Source organism: Acinonyx jubatus, chromosome D3 (assembly GCF_027475565.1).
Source record: "Acinonyx jubatus isolate Ajub_Pintada_27869175 chromosome D3, VMU_Ajub_asm_v1.0, whole genome shotgun sequence".
Lineage (NCBI taxonomy): Eukaryota > Metazoa > Chordata > Mammalia > Carnivora > Felidae > Acinonyx > Acinonyx jubatus.
This window is the reverse complement of record NC_069392.1, coordinates 53379964-53400427: the sequence shown is the minus strand read 5'-3', so window position 1 is coordinate 53400427 and position 20464 is coordinate 53379964. Positions and strand designations below refer to the sequence as shown.

General features: G+C 36.4%; 1 protein-coding gene across 4 annotated transcripts in view; it reads left to right on the top strand.

The window, feature by feature from the left end:
• Positions 1–20464, top strand: part of CCDC178 (coiled-coil domain containing 178) — a 421184-nt gene that overhangs the window by 6903 nt on the left and 393817 nt on the right. Inside the window, exon 3 of one of the 4 annotated variants that reach the window (XM_053206556.1) lies at positions 281–345. The exons of the other annotated variants lie outside the window; for them this stretch is intronic. The gene's annotated coding sequence lies outside the window, so the exon portion shown is untranslated. The remainder of the gene's footprint in view (positions 1–280; positions 346–20464) is intronic. 4 annotated transcript variants of the gene reach the window in all.

Here is a 20464-nt window from a genome sequence, read left to right as displayed (position 1 = left end):
TCCATTTTGATTTTCTTTTTCAAAAGTATAGGAAAGTATACCTTCCCATACAAAGAAATCTCTTGTGTTGAATTATTGGCCAGTCATGGAGTGGGAAGCTATTAAGGTACATTTCTGTGTAGAATGAAACATGTAATAGGAAACCTCAGTATTTTATTAACTTTTTTCAACTAACAGCTTAAAGCTGCAGTTAGAGGGAAATAAAGCTTCATTGTCAAGTTTCACCCTATTCTTCTTTATTTTCTGGTTAGTTGTAGTCTCATATTTTCCTTTCCCTCAGATGACTTAGTGGGCTCTGGGAAAGAACCTAAGAAGAGGAAAACTGAGTGAATGGTGGATGAAGGGGTGAGTGGCAGCAGTACATTACCTGTTTTCAATTTAGTGTTTGAAGACCTATAGGAGGGAGGGGAAAAAATGCATGACCTTTTGCCGAGGCCATATTCAAGGAAGAGTTAGTCTTTCGGTTTTTATTAAATTTTAACTTGGTAGCTCATATGAACTAGAATTCTTTCTTATTTAGCAACATATGCTTTGCATTAATCCAGTAGTTGCATTGTGGGGAAGATCATTTAGGGAATCTGGATGAATAAAAATCAGATACATTCTGGAGGCTCCATGCCAAAGTATGGATAATTCTTTTGCAAAAGCAGAAATATCAGCACTAAGTAACAGCTCTCAATAGAATTTTAGAAGTATCTCCCATGGAAAAAGTAGAAAGCTCAGGATTCCTCTAAGATTATTCAGCCTTTAAACCCTACAAAGTTCATCACAATGACAGGCAGAATGAACAGTCTTGCATTAGAAGAATAAACAAAACAGATCTTGATGAGTGTTGTTAAAATTTCTAAATGAAGGTTAGTGAACAGAGTAGTTTCTTCGTTATTCAAATATAACCTCAGAATAGTTGATAATATCAAAGGCTTTCTTACAAAGGCAATAAATAAACCTGTAGGAAGGTCATATTTTATGTACCTTAATACTACATTAATCAATGTAACTGAGTTGTCTTAACATTTAGTTCCTTAATAGACAAAAGACTTGAAAAATTTCAAGGCAGCTGCTTGTTGATATCTTTTAAAAAGCAATTAAATCAATTGGAAAAGGCAAACAATTTTCCAAAATATTTTTTACAGTTTCTCTTAGTAAAACACAATAAATGAATTAGTTATAGATAGAAACAGCATGGAGATAATGTGTTCCTTATTGCTATGTTCAGTCCTTCTTTAGGTAAGTTACTAGAATTGTTTTTCAAAAGAAGTTTGTTTCTTTGTTGCTGAGGATCCTACAGTGTGTAAAATTAGGAAGAAGAGCTCTTATTGGTATGTATACCTACGAATGTTGTATTGGTGTGTGTGTGTGTGTGTGTGTGTGTGTGTGTGTGTGTGTATGGGGAGAAGGTATGAAAGGGTAATACTAACATTAGGGCTGAAGAAATACATTACTGCCATTCCTAAGTGAAACCTACGGTTCCATTAGAACAACTTTTTCCACTAGTAATATACTATTGATGTAGATACAAACTGAGCTGTGTAAAGAATACCACACTTAAAATTTTCCTCTAAATTAACTGAATTCCAACTTGGTGGAATCACATCAGTTCAGCAAGAAATTTACCATTATTCATAATATACATTAATGTGATTATCTATGCATCATTATCTGTACATATACCAAAATTGTTGAAAACAAAGTTTACATTCTAGGTGGGAAAGAAAAAATATTTATAAGAAAGTGCTTATCTTTTTACATGGAATTATAGCAAAATAGCACATATAATCTAACTGTGACAGTGAGGCAATTTCAAGTTTAAGCTTACTTTGGTTAACAAATAGGTTCTTTGTGTCCGTGGGTTACAAATATTCTACATCCTCTAGTTTAATGACTAATGAAGATAAATGATTCATAATATGGTTACCTGAATTAAAAGAATTTCTAGGTAAAAGTGATTTTTCTTTACATTTCCTATTTCATTAAGTATGGTTCCCTCATTAAAAGAGGTTCCTTTTTAAAAAATTATGGTTTTCTTTATCAAAGAGAAATGTATATTATTTCTATTATATATTATTTTTCTCCCCTATAGGATTCAGCTAATATATCCATTCACAATATAGACATTCTTTTTTCAGTTAGCATGTCTATATTACCTTTTGCTATGTGATAAATTGATTCTTCTTACTTTACTATAACTTCTGCAGAAAAGTTTTATCATATTAATTCATGAAGACTAAACACTTTTTCTATATTAACTTGCTCTTTTTTCCCCAGTGTGCATGTGTATGTGTCTAGAGGTTGTTAGTTCCAAGTTCTTTGCTCATTTTTTCTGTTTGAATATTTCATTTTTTTCTCACCAATTTTTTCTATTTATATATTAAGCCAGAAACTTTTTGTTACTCTCATTTTAAGAATTTCTTCCTGATATGGGAGATTTTTTAATATAGCTGGATGGCTTTAAATTTTTATGGATTCATAACTCTAGAACTCAGACACCTTTCTCATCTCATTTTTAAATAAAGTTTCCTCTGGCTGTTTGTTTTTTCGTTTACATCTAGCTTTTAATCTATTTGATTTTGAGCCTAATTCTATAGTCTCAGAGACTTTGTAATCATTTCCCCTGATTCTGCTAAAATCAGATTTACATTTTACCAATGATTGGGAAATACTGCACATTTCATTCTTGTTTTAAAGTTACTGTACATAATAGCATACTGAAGTGTCCTGAGAACTCTTTTCTTACTTTTGTTTTACCCGATGAACACTGGTTATAATACTTGCCTAGAGAATAGCATGGTGATAGACTGCAGGGCTAAATCCAGTTCTACTCGGCCCAGCTGTAAGACATTGGCACAACAGGACCAGTAATTCTACCTACCTCATAGGTGGTAGTGAGAGTAAGAGCATATAAAGTATGTTTTAAGTTCAAGCTATCATTTTTGCTTTCTTTGCATCAAGACTTCTCTAGCTATTTCAGAAAGTTAGTAATAATATCTCCCAATAAATTGAAACTTTTGGAGTGCAGGAGTTGTGTCTCAAGATTTTCTTATATTCTTTAAAATCTCTATCAGAAATAGGCGGAAGTATTCAATAGTTACTGACAGTCTAAAAAAAGTAAAATGAAAGGTACATTCCTTCAGGAGCAAAAGCTGTCTTATAGTAAAATGAAATAGTATTTTCTAATTAAAGTATTTCTTCCATAAGAGTTTTGAGGCTTCAAATGTATAAGTATTTGCTGTTTTACATTTTAGACATAATGTAGTCCTTGAATATGAATTAATTAGTACTTTATATTTTGTCTGCAAATGTAAAATGTAAAACTGTTTGATGTGAAATAGCAACTTAATACGTGATATTGACCTATGAAATAATTTAACACTGTAAAAGTTGATTTGAGTTGTCATTCTTTATGTCTCAAGTAATTATCAGAAGGTGAAAGGTTCATCTCTTAGACAAATTCAGAGTATGACATATGATTTCTTTGTGAATATATGTGTGGAAACTGACTTTTTCAGTTCTAATTTGATTTGTAGAGAAAGATGATATCTAATCTTTCTGAAAATGTATTTGGCTTTAGTAAAACCATGAGATGTAATATTTAATGCATCTTTAATCTGTTGGATGTAATACAAACATAATATAAAGTCAATAGAACTTCATCAAAAAAAGAGAGAAGAGATTAGGAATCAGAAGAATAGAGTTTAAAGATTTATAATGAAATTATTATCTATACGTGTGGGAAAGATGTGGAAAATATGCATTTTTTGCAATTTTCGTTGCCATTTTGCAATCCTTCCACATTTCCACCAAATATATAGTCTATATATCATATATTATATATACATATTATAAGATATAATATGTTATAATATATATAATATATATATGATTTAATATAATTATAATATATAATATATGAAGTATCTAATATAATATAACATATACATATTATAATATATAATACAGGTAATCTATATGTTATGTAATAAAGAATAAAAGATTAGAAAAAAGATGGTCTTTGTGAAAGCAACACACAAGGCAGGAGTTATTCTTTCTTCTATCACTGTTGTGGCATTATAAATTTTCCAGGATTTTAAAAATTTTGGAACTCGGGTTAAAATGGAAGTCAATATTTGATAAATGCATATTGAGTAAGATTATCTGTTTTTAATGGTTGAGCTTTGTTTGACAAACTTTTTTTCATCGTTTCTTGAAATAACTTTGAAAATAGTTGTCAGGAATGATTATAATGATTGCATCTTCATGATTTATTTATTCCAAAACTGAAAGTTTGTACCTCTTAATCCCCCTAACCAATTTCACCCATTACCTTACCCACCTCCCCTGTGGCAAGCACCAGTTTGTTCTCTGTATTTGAGAGTCTGGCTTTGTGTTTGTTTTTGTTTCCGTTTGTTCATTTTGTTTTTTAGATCCCACATATAATCACAGAGTGACGATCCCACAATCGTCACAGAGATGAAAGGTACAGCATAGGGAATATAGTCAATAATACTGTAATTACCTTATTTGATGACAGATGGTGACTACACTTATCGTGGTAAGCAATGAGTAATGTATACAACAGCTGAATCAATATGTTGTTCACCTGAAACTAATATTACATTGTATGTTAATTATACTTCAGTAAAAAAAGAATGATCATAATGATTGCATATTGAAAACTGAGATGTTTTTCCTTGAATATGTGATTGGAATATTGACCTATACTTTATTATAAATATGAATCTTTTCTATGTTTAAGGTAAGATTGTGCTACTTCACGAGAAAATGTCATCTGTAGGGTTTTTATAAATATATATAAAATACAATTATTTTGTTTTCTGTTATTAACAATAAATCTAACTTTAATTTTTATAGTCACATTTCATTCAGAAATTTCCCACTGTTCACTATCCTTATCTTGTTACAATCAGTTTTTTTTGAGTTTTTACTGTGTTGCATTTTGACTATAAAAACTAAATAAGACAACATCCTTGTCCTCTCACATCTCATAATTCAGTGGGAAAAGAACACGTACATAATTATTTAAGAAATTCTATAAGTACAATATGTTACTGAAGTAATAATAAAGTACATGGAGGAGTAAGTAAATTTGTTTTGTGGTGAGAAGTAAAAGGAGACATCATATTAGACACCTAAGGAAGGTAGAGTAAAAAAAAAATGTGTAAGGGAATGGCAGCCTGGAAGTATATGGCTTGTTTTGGTGACTTATGTTATAGCTAGAATACGGAACGTGTGGTAAAGAGGCAAGGGGTGTGAGGAATACACCAAGGAAAATTTTTATTGTCTTGTGGACATGTAACTTTTAGACATTGTGTTAAAATTTGTTGGTATTAACTAAAATATATATAATCAAATTGGTGAGTACCTTGATGGCACAGAAGATGTCTCATTCTTTTGTATCCTAAACAAGTAGCACAGTGACATAAACAATACATACTCTAAAAATTGCTAAACGAATCAATGAATGGCTAAAATGAAATAAATCAAGCATTATCAACCATCAAAGTGGATCTTAGAAGATAATGCAGTCCAGTCTCTTAGACTTTTCCAAATCTTTCCTATATAACACTTAATAAATGATTTTATAGTTTATCCATAATCTCTTTTATTTACATAATGCTTTCTACCTCACAATATAGCTTTGTTCACTGTTGGAAAAACTCAAATTGTTAGAAACATCGCTGCATGATTGCCAAAATATTCTGTGTAGAATCACAGCTTGTTAGTCTGCCTGCCATTTTTGGAATAAAGCCCCTGGGAATGTCTGTTTAGACTTATTTCCCTATCCTTTCCCTCACCCTACCATCTGCAACATTATAGTGAGGGCAGCTATGCTGATGGTAGCCTCATCCTTGGCCATAACAGTGGCCAGGAATGGAGAACAGACTTAAGCTAGCACAATAATAGTACCCTGACCTCTCAGCAACAATTGATAGGCACTTGGCCCAAGTAAGGCTAATTAAAATCCCTCCAAACATAACTGGAATCCAATTTGAGAAAGAGTCAGCTTCACTTCGGTGGCTGAAGTTCTATAGTAACAGTCTCAGGAAATGTCATCAGAGAAGATTTCTGAAACATGGAAAAGTCAAGTTGCAGAAAGAAAACTAGAATGAGTATGAAAAGAGTGTTGGAGGCCAAGACAGAATGCTGATGGCATCTGAGTACCTGTATTCCTGCTCATGTTACAGATGGACTGCTGATACTCCCCACTATCTAGTATCTTTTCCATAAATATTTTTTATGTTGTATTGTTTGCTTTTTTGGGGTTTTTGTTTTTTGTTTTGCTTAAATTGAGTTTTCTTAAATGCAACTAAAGAAGAATTAATATAATTGGCAATCTGGTTTAGACATTTTAGATCTTTAGTCTCAGTCACTACTGAGTTGGTCAGTCTTCTGCTCAGTCAAGATCAAATCTCTGATTACTGACTTTGGCCAGGATGCTGACTCTGATTCCTGTTTGCTTCCTTGTTATGGTTTCCATCTGAAATGTCAGTTACATTATGGGTTTAAAAATTGGAAAAAGCATTCACATTTTTTTAATGTTTATTCATTTTTAGAGAGAGAATGAGAGAGAGAGTGGGCGAGCATGTGCATGCATGGGGGAGGGGCAGAGAGAGAGAGGGAGACAGAATCCAAAGCAGACTCTGCACTTTTGCTGCAAAGCCCGATGGGGGCTTGAACCCATGAACCATGAGATCATGACCTGAGCCACTGAGGTACCCTTATTTATTTTTAACATTTCAACAATATATGTAGTATTTCCTGTTGTCAAGCCTTTTAAAATCTTCTTTGTAAAAAGAATGTTAACTTCTAACCATTATTGTGTATATTTAAATTATTATAAAATAAATCAGCTGAATTAAAGATAAATCCAGTAAGAATAAACAAATAAATATGTTTTCCACAATTACTGGAAGGCTATCCATATGTTTGCACTGATTACTGAAAAGAATGTGTGAAGTAATCATGGCTGCTAAGATGACTTAAGATACTCTAAAGTTGCTTAATATTTTCATGAGGATATGAAAGAATAGGAAAATAGCACATTAATTTCATAGCCTTATCAAAACCATGAAAATAACATAGATGAAAAGAAACAACATCTTACAAAGATGAAGTATATAAATATATTTATTAGCTTTTAGAAGAGTATATGGTACAATCATTGGCTTTAAGGCTTTAATTTTTCTGAGTGTTTAGGATGAGTTTCTAAATTGTCTGACTAATGACTTTTGCTATTGTTTGTGGATTTGAGCAGTGGGTGATCCAAACTGATTTATATGCTTATTTCTATTAAAAATAAATGTTTTCAAATAGGAACACTGAAATAAACTGGGAGAAGATCCTTGTAATGCATTAATAACAAAGGACTATATCTAGAACTATTGAAGGTTAAAAAAAAATAACCTACAACCCAGAATGTACTTTACCATGTGTATACACCAGAGATACTCTAACATAGGACACAAAGACAAGTATGTAAGAAACCTACAGTGGGGGGGGGGCACTTGGGTGGCTCAGTGGGTTAAGTGTCCAACTTCAGTTCAGGTCATGATCTCAAGGTTTGAGTTTAGGTCCCACATTGGGCTTTGTCCAGACAGCACAGAGCCTGCTTGGGATTCTCTCTCTCTCTCTCTCTCTCTCTCTCTCTCTCTCTCTCTCTCTCCCCCCCCCTCTCAAAATAAATAAATAAGCTTTAAAAACCTTATAGTAGATTTGGTTATAATAGTGAAAATATTTGAAAACAACTGAAATGATCATCAATAGAACAGTGTACTAAAACAGTAGTATTCTATACAGCAGTGAAAAAGAACAAAAGACACCTAGGTATAAAAACATAGATAAATCTCAAAAATTTCCTAAACAATAAAAATAAGATGTAGAATGATTTGTAGAGTATAATATCATTAATTTAAAGTTGTAAAACTCTGAATAAATATGATACAGTATATTGTTTTGAGATACATAGGTAATAAAAATAAACTGGAGCCATGGGGATTATAATTTTGATGGTTGTAATTTTTGGTGAGGAAGAGGTAAAATGTGACCCCTGAATAATACAATGAAATTTGAATGATATTGTTAACCACTTATATCTCAGTCCACATTGTAGAATACAAGGTGTTTACTTTTATGTTGCCATGTAATATTTCACATTAAGAATATTTAAAACAAGTACAAATAAAATTATGAGAGGAAATAGGTAAAGTGAGAGGGTTTTCTGTCCAGAAAGAGAAATAGCTCAGAAATCTTGTTTTAGCAATGAGGAAGTAAACAAATTTTGAGGAATATGGTGATTTGCTAAGATGCCAGCCTAATGTGGTGAAACAAAAGCCTTGTGTAATATGCTGGGCAAGTATGGAAACAAGTAAAAATTCTAATCAAAACCTTAATAACAGAACCGATGCCAGAAATCTTGAATAGATGGAGGGGAAGGTGACAGTTCCATGCCAAATCTATAAACTATAAACTGATTGCAGGTATTTCATTCTTTCATACATGTATTTTTCATTCATGCGTTCTTTCTTTTTCAACAAGACTCTGCTGAATCTTCCTATGTGGAAGGCACTGTAGTAGATCTGTGCTGTCCAATATAGTAGCACCTAGCCATATGTGGCTATTTACATTTAAATTAATTAAAATGTAACAAACAAACAGAGAAACAACTCCTGGATTATGTAGCCAGATTTCAAACGATTAATAGTGATTCCACATGATCATATGGCTTGGCTAGTGTAATGCATGCCATTTTGGATAGCATGGATTTAGAACATTTTCATCACTGTAGAAACTTCTATTTAATGCTGCTGTTAACCAATGGTAGGAGTACAGCAGTGAACAACACAGATTTTGCCTTCTTTTTTAAATTTTTTAAAAAGATTAATTAATTTATTTTTGAGAGAGAGAGAAAGTACGAGATAGAGAAAGAGAGAGAAAGGGAAAGAGAGAATCCCAAGCAGGCTCTGCACTGTCAGCACGGACAACGTAAACACACGAACCGTGAGATCATGACCTGAGCCAAAGTTGATACTTAACCATCTGAACCACCCAGGTGCCCCCAGATTTTGCCTTCTAACAGAAAAGAGGAGACAAAGGAAGAGATTATAAAACTGTATTATCATGTTAAATAATAATGAGTCATTAGAAAAAATAAAGCACAGTAAGTGGATATACAGTAAAGGGTATGTTTGATGAAGTGGTTTTCATAAGGAGTCATAACTATGGAAAGAAAGGCATTTCTATTTATTGGGAGGGGGTTGAACCAAGAAATGTGTGGCTTCATGAATGCCAAGATAAACAATCGTTTTAAGATGACAGCACAAAAGAGAGCTTTAGTAAGATAAGAGTTTTGATTTGTAATCGGAAATAATAAGTCAAGAGGAAGGATGTTATGAACTCTCTAGCACAAGTAGAGGGATAAGACAAACCAGTAGAGGGCTAACCCCTACGTTGTCAGAACAGAAGGAGGCCATGAAAGCACAGATGTGTTTGGTTTGTAGGTTTGGTGAGAGGATATTAAAATTTAGATCCTATTCCTTCTATTTTCTCTCTGAAGTAGGAGGTGATATCTTTAAAAAGAGAGGTTGGAAATAAGAGTTTAAGAATGAGTATGTTTGAAACAACTGATGTCTAAACTTTTTTAGCCTGAAATTAATATTTCTTCTTACCTACTCTCCCATTCTTATGACTCTATTCCTCTTCATAACCCAATTGATAGAATCAAATTCTGTATTCATTTTTCTCTAAGTGGAACCCACTCCAGCTTTGATAACCTAGCTCATTTCAGTCACCACATCTATAATTCTCTCATCCTCTCTTCCAGTAACCTTATATTCTATCTAATGACACAGCTCATGTCCTATCTTTTCAGGAATCTTTCTTTGGTAGTAGTATACTGATAAATGTTTGACAACCACCTCTCAGAACAAACACAAAAACAAAACCTCATTTCTGGTGTTTGCTGATTCCATGGTATAGATTTTGTCACCATGGTTGATTTTAAGCTACTACAAGTCCCTAACTGGCTTGCAAAAGTATTGAAAATTTAGCAGCCAGATTTCTGACAAGACCTGTGAAGGACCTGCAGTTTTGTTCTATTGGCAAGTTAAGAAGCTAGCCTGCCATGGTGATGAAAACAGCTTGAGGGTTCCAAGCAGTGACCAGGTCCAAGGATTGAATGTTTCGGATAAAAGTTAGCTGAGACGCTATATAGACTTTTTGTGGTTGTTAATTTACCCTTTTGCATTAGGATTGGTTCTAGAGTTAATTACTACCTACAGGTACTGTTTCTGGGTCATTCTAAATCATTCCTGACTCTAGGACCTCTGTAGCTCTTCCTGGATAGCGCTTCCCTGAAAGCTTTTGGCACATTCTCTCCATTCATTATAATCAGACATCACTTTCTCAAAAAGGACTTCCCCTTGGAATACTGCTTAAAATAGACATTCTCCCACCCTCACACCTCCTCCAGGGACTGCTCTAGTTGTGTCCTACATGTTGCAGTATGTTTATATTTGTCCAGATTTTTTTTCTAAGTTCCATTGTGATGTATTCTTCCATATAGTTCATTTATAATTTATTTCTTAATTTCCACAAGCATGGAGATTTTCTAGGTATCCTATTTTTCTTTCCCTTTATGGTTTTATTTATTTCAAGCCTTTTACTTCAAAATAATTATAAAATCACAGCAAGTTGCAAAGAAACATACAGGAAGGTTTTGTGCCCATTTCAGCCATCATCCCCTGGTGTTAACATCACAGGTAACGATAGTACAACATCAAAAGCACAAACTGTAAAGCTCATTGATTCACCAGCAATACCTGCATTTTTTTTCTGTATAGGTGTATAACTCTATGAAATTTTATCACATGTGTAGCTTTGTGTAAGCACCACTACAATCAAGATACTTACTTGTATACATCACAACATTTCCCTGATCTCCATCCCCAGGCAACTGCTGATCTGTTCTCAATCACTATTACATTATTTAATGGATAGCAATGAAATCCTGTGGGGCACCTAGGTGCTTCAGCCTGTTAAGTGTCTAACTCTTGGTTTTGGCTCAGGTCATGATTTCACAGTTTGTGAGTTCGAGCCCTGCATCAGGCTCTGTGCTGACAGTGAGGAGCCTGCTTGGGATTCTCTCTCTCTCTGGCCCTCCCCCACTTGTACTTTCTCTCTCTCAAAATAAATTAAAAAAACCTAAAAAATGAAATCCTGCAATATATAACCTTTGAGGTTGGTTTTTTTTCAGTCAGCATAACTAATCTGGGGTTCATCCAAATTGTTGCATATATCAATAAAGAGTCTTTTCCTTTTTATTGCAGGGCTATATTCCATGTTATAGATGTACCACAATTTGTTTCACCACTCACCCACCAAAGGACATTTGGGTAGTGTGCAGGTTTTGGCTAGTGTGTTTTTGCTTTTGTTTCCCTTGCCTGAGGAGACCTATCTAGAAAGAAAGTAGTTGCTACAGCCAGTGTCAAAGAAGGTACTGCCTGTGTTCTCCTCTAGGATTTTTATGGTTTCATGTCTCACATTTAGGTCTTTAATCCATTTAGAATTTCTTTTTGTGTATGGTATAAGAAAGTGGTTCAGTTTCATTCTTTGGAATGCTGCTGTCCAGTAGGTTTTGGCGAGTTTAAACAAAGCTCCCATGAATATTATGCAGAAGTTTCTGAGTGAAAATAAGTTTTCATTTCTCTGGGAAATATGTTCAAGAGTACAATCGCTGGGTTATACTGGAAGGCCCACTTTTCGTTTTAAAAAGAATTGCTGAACTATCTTCCAAAGTAGCTTTCTCATTTTACATTCTAACCAGCAATGTATGGATGATGCAGTTCTTCCACATCCTTGCCACTACTGGGTGTTAAAACTATTTCTTGTTTTAGCCATTCTGCTAGGTATATAGATATGTCACTGTGGTTTACATTGCACTTCTTATTGCTGGGCAGGGGTGGGGGTTCCAGCTCGCCATTAGGCCTCCACTGACCTTTAGCTGGGAGAGGTAGGAGTGCCTAGCTACTCCTTCCTATATGGGCTCCACCGAACCCATGTAGAGGGTGCAGCCTCACTCCGGCTGGGTTGTGGTGGAAGATGTGATTCACCATTAAGCCTGTGTTGACACTGTCCCAGTCCTTCGTTATTGCTGCTGGGAGGTATGAAGTCCAGGCTCCCCACTCCGTGTTCGTTGACAATGAAAGGGGAGAGGCTTGACTCTAACCAGTTGGGGTGGGGGGAGGTCCTATATTCCTACCTGGCTTCCTCTGACATCACCCCAGCAGGAAGATTGGAGTGCCTCAAAACCACCTAGCAAGGGTGGCTCCTTACTCAACCTTTGAGGGGCCACAGTTTTGTCTCTGGTGTTTGGCTAGAGTAGAGCGGTTAGTAGCTAAATGTTTTCTTTCTTGCTAAGCTCCCTTTTCCCAGTCCCTTTGCTAGAGAGAGCTTCTGTTGGAGATTTATTTGATCTGCACCCACTGGTATTTCTGGGTTGCTGGTTTCTTCAGCTTCAAGTCAAGGATATATAAGACTAAAACAAAATCTTGGAAACTCATTACCTCATTGTTTCTCTGGTTCCAAGGTGCCTATCCAGGCTGCCTACAGTCTCTCCACCTTTCAAAGTCATCTCATGTTTGTTTTAGAGATAACAACTAGAGTTTTTGTTGTACTCAGGAGAGAGAATAGGGATAAGTACATCCACTCCATCTTTCTGGAAGCGAGGTTGAGAGCACTGACTATTATGCTTGCCTCTGTACTTTCCATCTTTTTATTACTGCATGCTTCCTTCAAGATCATTGTTTTTCTGAATCTCTTTTACTAATTCTTCAGCTTTGTCATATCTGCTTTTAAGTTTACCAGTGAGTTTAGAATCACAGTCCATAGTTCAAATCTGCAGTTGTCAACTTTCATAATCTTTACTTCTGAAATTTAAAAATTTAATGTTATATTTATAAGCATGTTGATAGTAATTCAGGGATTGAGGGAAGATGGTGGCGTAGGAGGACGCTGGGCTCACTGCACGTCCTGCTGATCACTTAGATTCCACCCATATCTGCCTAAATAACCCAGAAAACCGCCAGAAGACTAGCAGAATGGACTCTCTGGAGCCAAGCACAGATAAGAGGCCCATGGAAGAGCTACGGTAGGAGGGCGGAGAGGCAGTGCATGCTACACGGACTGGTGGGAGGGAGCCGGGGTGGTGGAGGGACAGCCCGCCCAGCAAGGCAGAGCCCCTGAAGTCTGGCTTGCAAAAGCAGAGGGGCCAGACTCTGCAAGTTCTGACAGCCAGTGGGACTTAACATCTGGAATGTTAAAAGGCAACAGCTCTGCTCAGAAGGAGAGTGGGAGGGCGAGAGGACACCAGGAGGGAGAGGTGTTGAGCCCTGGAAGACAGAGCTCAGCTCAGTGGGGAACAAAGGTGCTGGCCAGTGCCATCTCCCTCTCACATCCCCCAGCCGAAACCCCAAAGGGAACTAGTTCACCGAACCTGCTTGGACCACACAAACACCCAACGCTGTGCTTCTGTGGATCCAACCCTCCGACGGGTCAGCCTCCCTCCCGGTGCTGCAGGGCCCCTCCCGCAGGGGACCACCAATGGCAAAGAGCTAAGCCCGCCCCTCCCACCCCTGTGCACCTTGTGGATCCACCCCAGCTAATATGCCAGATCCCATTGAAGCAACACCACAAGCCTGGCGGTGTGCAAGTAGCCCAGACAGGGGCCACACCACTCCACAGTGAGTCCTGCCCCTGGGAGAGGAGAAGATAAGGTACACACCAGTCTGACTGTGGCCCCAGCAGTGGGCTGGGGGCAGACATCAGGTCTGACTGCAGCCCCGCCCACCAACACAAGTTACTCCGGACAGCACAGGGCAAGTACCCTGCAGTTGGGAGCCACCCCAAGGACTACCCAAAATGACGAAATGGAAGAACTCTCCTCAAAAGAAACTCCAGGAAGTAGTGACAGCTAAAGAATTGATCAAAAACGATTTAAGCAATATAACGGAACAAGAATTTAGAATAATAGTCATAAACTTAATTGCTGGGCTTGAGAAAAAGTATAGAGGACAGCAGAGAATCTATTGCTACAGAGATCAAGGGACTAAGAAATAGTCATGAGGAGCTAAAAAATGCTATAAATGAGGTGCAAAATAAAGTGGAGGTGACCACAGCTCAGATTGAAGAGGCAGAGGAGAGAATAGGTGAATTAGAAGATAAAATTATGGAAAAAGAGGAAGCTGAGAAAAAGAAAAAAATCCAGGAGTATGAGGGGAGAATTAGAGAACTAGGTGATGCAATCAAACAGAACAATATCCATATCATAGGAATTCCAGAAGAGGAAGAGAGAGAGAAAGGGGCTGAAGGTGTACTTGAACAAATCATAGTTGAGAACTTCCCTGATCTGGGGAAGGAAAAAAGCATTGAAATCCAAGAGGCACAGAGAACTCCCTTCAGACGTAACTTGAATCGATCTTCTGCATGACGTATCATAGTGAAACTGGCAAAATACAAGGATAAAGAGAAAATTCTGAAAGCAGCTAGGGATAAACACGCTCTAACTTATAAAGGGAGACCCATAAGAGTAGTGGCAGACCTATCTACTGAAACTTGGCAGGCCAGAAAGGAATGGCAGGAAATCTTCAATGTGATGAACAGGAAAACCATGCAGCTGAGAATCCTTTCTCCAGCAACTCTGTCATTCAGAATAGAAGGAGAGATAAAGGTCTTCCCAAACAAGCAAAAACTGAAGTAATTCATCACCACTAAACCAGCACTACAAGAGATCCTCAGGGGGATTCTGTGAGTGAAATGTCGCAAGGACCACAAAGTACCAGAGACATCACTACAAGCATGAAACCTACAGACATCACAATGACTCTAAACCCATATCTTTCAATAATAACACTGAATGTAAATGGACTAAATGCTCCAACCAAAAGACATACAGTATCAGAATGGATAAAAAACAAGACCCATCTATTTACTGTCTACAAGTGACTCATTTTAGACCTGAGGACACCTTCAGATTGAAAGTAAGGGGACCTGGAAGTCAAAAGAAAGCTGGAGTAGCCATACTTATATCAGACAAACTAGACTTTAAATTAAAGGCTATAACAAGAGATGAAGAAGGGCATTATATAATAATTAGAGGGTCTATGCATCAAGAAGAGCTAACAATTATAAATGTCTATGTGCTGAATATGGGAGCCTCCAAATATATAAAACAATTAATCACAAACATAAGCAACGTTATGGATAAGAATGTGATAGTTGCAGGGGACTTTAATACTCCACTTACAACAATGCATAGATCATGTAGACACAGGATCAACAAAGAAACAAGGGCCCTGAATGATACATTGGATCAGATGGACTTGACAGATGTATTTAGAACTCTGCATCCCAAAGCAACAGAATATACTTTCTTCTCGAGTGTACATGGAATATTCTCCAAGATAGATCACATACTGGGTCACAAAACAGCTCTTCATAAGTATAAAAGAATTGGGATCATACCATGCACACTTTCAGACCACAATGCTATGAAGCTTGAAATCAACCACAGGAAAAAGTCTGGAAAACCTCCAAAAGCATGGAGGATAAAGAACACCCTACTAAAGAATGAATGGGTCAACCAGGCAATTAGAGAAGAAATTTAAAAATATATGAAAACAAATGAAGATGAAAATACAACAATCCAAACGCTTTGGGATGCAGCAAAGGCAGTCCTGAGAGGAAAATACATTGCAACCCAGGCCTATCTCAAGAAACAAGAAAAATCCCAAATACAAAATCTAACAGCACACCTAAAGGAAATAGAAGCATAATAGCAAAGACAGCCTAAATCCAGCATAAGAGGAGAAATAATAAATATCAGAGCAGAAATAAACAATATTAATCTAAAAAAAACTGTAGAGCAGATCAATGAAACCAAGAGTTGGTTTTTGAAAAAATAAACAAAATTGATAAACCTCTAGCCAGGCTTCTCAAAAAGAAAAGGGAGATGACCCAAATAGATAAAATCATGAATGAAAATGGAATTATTACAACCAATCCCTCAGAAATACAAGCAATTATCAGAGAATACTATGAAAGATTATATGCCAACAAACTGGACAACTTGGAAGAAATAGACAAATTCCTAAGCACCCAGACACTTACAAAACTCAAGCAGGAAGAAATAGAAAACTTGAACAAACCCATAACCAGTGAAGAAATTGAATCAGTTATCAAAAATCTCCCAACAAATAAGAGTCCAAGACCAGATGGCTTCCCAGGCGAATTCTACCAGACATTTAAAGCAGAGATAATACCTATCCTTCTCAAGCTGTTCCAAAAAATAGAAAGGGAAGGAAAACTTCCAGACTTATTCTATGAAGCCAGCATTACTTTGATTTCTAAACCAGACAGAGACCCAGCAAACAAAGAGAACTACAGGCCAATATCTCTGATGAATATGGATGCAAAAATTCTCAATAAGATACTTAAATCGAATTCAACAACATATAAAAAGAATTATTCGCCATGATCAAGTGGGATTCATTCCTGGGCTGCAGGGCTGGTTCAACATTTGCAAATCGATCAACGTGATACATCACATTAGTAAAGAAAAGGTAAGAACCATATGATCCTGTCAATCGATGCAGAAAAAGCATTTGACAAAATTCAGCATCCTTTCTTAATAAAAACCCTAGAGAAAGTCAGGATAGAAGGAACATACTTAAACATCATAAAAGCCATTTATGAAAAGCCCACAGCTAATATCATCCTCAATGGGGAAAAACTGAGAGCTTTCTCCCTGAGATCAGGAACATGACAGGGATGTCCACACTCACCACTGTTGTTTAACATAGTGGTGGAAGTTCTAGCATCAGCAATCAGACAACACAAGGAAATCAAAGGCATCCAAATTGGCAAAGATGAAGTCAAGCTTTCGCTTTTGCAGATGACATGATATTAGACATGGAAAACCTGATAGACTCCACCAAAAGTCTGCTAGAACTGATACATGAATTCAGCAAAGTTGCAGGATACAAAATCAATGTACAGAAATCAGTTGCATTCTTATACACTAACAATGAAGCAACAGAAAGACAAATAAAGAAACTGATCCCATTCACAATTGTACCAAGAAGCATAAAATACTTAGGAATAAATCTAACCAAAGATGTAAAAGATCTGTATGCTGAAAACTATAGAAAGCTGATGAAGGAAATTGAAGAAGATATAAAGAAATGGAAAAATATTCCGTGCTCATGGATTGGAAGAATAAATATTGTCAAAATGTCAATACTACCCAAAGCAATCTACACATTCATTGCAATCCCAATCAAAATTGCACCAGCATTCTTCTTGAAGCTAGAACAAGCAATCCTAAAATTTGTATGGAACCACAAAAGACCCAGAATAGCCAAAGTAATACTGAAGAAGAAGATCAAAGCAGGAGGCATCACAATCCCAGACTTTAGCCTCTACTACAAAGCTGTAATCATCAAGTCAGCATGGTATTGGCACAAAAACAGACACATAGACCAATGGAATAGAATAGAAATCCCGGAACTAGACTCACAAAGGTATGGCCAGCTAACTTTGACAAAGCAGGAAAGAATATCCAATGGAAAAAAGACAGTCTCTTTAACAAATGGTGCTGGGAGAACTGGACAGCAACATGCAGAAGAATGAAACTAGACCACGTTCTTACACCATTCACAAAAAAATAATCTTAAAATGGATAAAGGACCTGAATGTGAGACAGGAAACCATCAAAACCCTAGAGGAGAAAGCAGGAAAAAAATCTCTCTGACCTCAGCTGCATCAATTTCTTACTTGACACATCCCCAAAGGCAAGGAAATTAAAAGCAAAAATGAACTATTGGGATGTCATGAAGATAAAAAGCTTCTGCACTGCAAAGGAAACAATCAACAAAACGAAAAGGCAACCAACGGAACGGGAAAAGATATTTGCTAATGTCATATTAGACAAAGGACTAGTATCCAAAATCTTTAAAGAACTCACCAAACTCCACACCCGAAAAATAAATAATCCAGTGAAGAAATGGGCAGAAAACATGATTAGACACTTCTCTAAAGAAGACATCCAGATGGCCAACAGGCACATGAACAGATGGTCAATGTCGCTCCTCATCAGGGAAATACAAATCAAAACCACACTCAAATACCATCTCATGCCAATCAGAGTGGCTAAAATGAACAAATCAGGAGACTATAGATGCTGGAGAGGATGTGGAAAAACGGGAACCCTCTTGCACTGTTGGTGGGAATGCAAACTGGTGCAGCCGCTCTGGAAAACAGTGTGGAGGTTCCTCAGAAAATTAAAAATAGACCTACCCTATGACCCAGCAATAGCACTGCTAGGAATTTACCCCAGGGATACAGGAGTGCTGATGCACAGGGGCACTTGTACCCCAATGTTTATAGCAGCACTTTCAACAATAGCCAAACTATGGAAAGAGCCTAAATGTCCATCAACTGATTAATGGATAAAGAAATTGTGGTTTATATACACAATGGAGTACTACATGGCAATGAGAAAGAATGAAATATGGCTTTTTATAGCAACGTGGATGGAACTGGAGAGTGTTATGCTAAGTGAAATAAGTCCTACAGAGAAAGACAGATATTATATGTTTTCACTCTTATGTGGATCCTGAGAAACTTAACAGAAGACCAAGGGGGAGGGGAAGGAAAAGAAAAAAAAAAAGGTTAGAGAGGGAAGGAGCCAAAACATAAGAGACTTTTAAAAACTGAGAATAAACTGAGGGTTGATGGGGGGTAGGACGGGTGGAGGGTGGGTGATGGGTATTAAGGAGGGCACCTGTTGGGATGAGCACTGGGTGTTGTATGGAAACCAATTTGACAATAAATTTCATATTAAAAATAAAATAAAAATAAACATGTTAAGCATAGTTAGGTGGTTTATATCTGGTAACCTTACTATCTTGAGTAGCTTTGGGTTAGTTTCTGTTATCTTTCCTTTTCTGGTGATTTCTATCATTCAGTCTCTTTGTGTGTGGGGTTACCTTTCACCTTGTGCTGGGCAAGAATCACCTTAATTCACTTTACTTCTGTGATATTCTGGGTTACCCAGATGATGTGTGGTTGGACTTCAGTTTATGGGCAGTCTTTGCATTGCCTTTAGTTCGATTTCATTCTGTTCCTTAAGATACAGACTTCTGGGGTCTCAATCCTAGGAATGGGTTAGTTTTCCAGTAGTTTCCAGTAGTAGGAATGGGTGGTTTTCCACCTAACTTGGTAGAATTTGGATTCTATCTTTTGTTTCCAAAGTTTTGTGTGGCTGTTACAAGTACTGCCCAGCTGTCCAGCTGCCTCTCCGACATTAGATATTGCCCTTGGGAAAAGCAACCTTACATGTTGGTCTTGCCTCTGTGGGTTTCTGTCTTCTACCGGAATTTGGCCCAGGTATTTATTATTTCCTTGCTAGTTTTCAGATACTTCAATGAAGATTTAAAAAATACATGGGGCACCCGGGTGGCTCAGTTAGTTAAGCGGCCTACTTCAGCTCAGGTCATGATCTCGCAGCCTGTGGGTTCAAGCCCTGTGTCCAGCTCTGTGCTGACAGCTCAGAGCCTGGAGACTACTTCGGATTCTGTGTCTCCCTCTCTTTCTGCCTCTCCTGCTCGTGCTCTCTCTCAAAAATAAATAAACATTAAAAAAATACATTTTAACCATATTTCTGTTAGTAGTAATTTGTAAGAGCATTTTTCCAAGTTACCCAGGAACTCATTACTGGAATAATTAATTTTCTTATATTTTTCCAGTACTTTTGTGTAGAAGAGAAAAATAGGATTCTGTATTTTAACTACAATCTTCATTGAATTAAAAAAAATAATCTTGATATAAAGTAAAATTTAATTATGTAATTTTCTACAGCTTCCTTTCCATTAATAAGTTGGTCTTGATGCAGTAGATTGGCTTATTCAAAGGGGCACAAGACTTGGAATTCAGGGTTTTCTTTCAGAGCACTTTTTCCTAAGCTGTCTTTTTACATTGAATGATTTTAACAATTTTAGTACCAATTTGCCAATTTCCTTATTAGTAAAAAAAAAAAAAAAAAAAAAATTGAACTAGTTGATTTCTCATCTCTAAACTCAATGATGTTTTAGGTCTACAAATTAAAAGAGGTAGTGATTAGTTGTATGTTACAGAATTACTGTCTTTTCATTCAGTAATTTAAATTTCTAATAAATACTGACATAGGAATTACAGTTGAGTAACTTAGTATAGAACAGGGATGTTGTCAGTAATATGAAAACTCTATAGGACAAAATATTTGATTTCCATATTGATAAATTATAGAGGAAAGAAACATCATAAAGAGAATTAAAAGGAGAACTTATGAAGAGAATTAAAAGACATTTCAGTTTGATGTTATGCTTGTGTTATTACTCCAAAAACTTTAAAAACA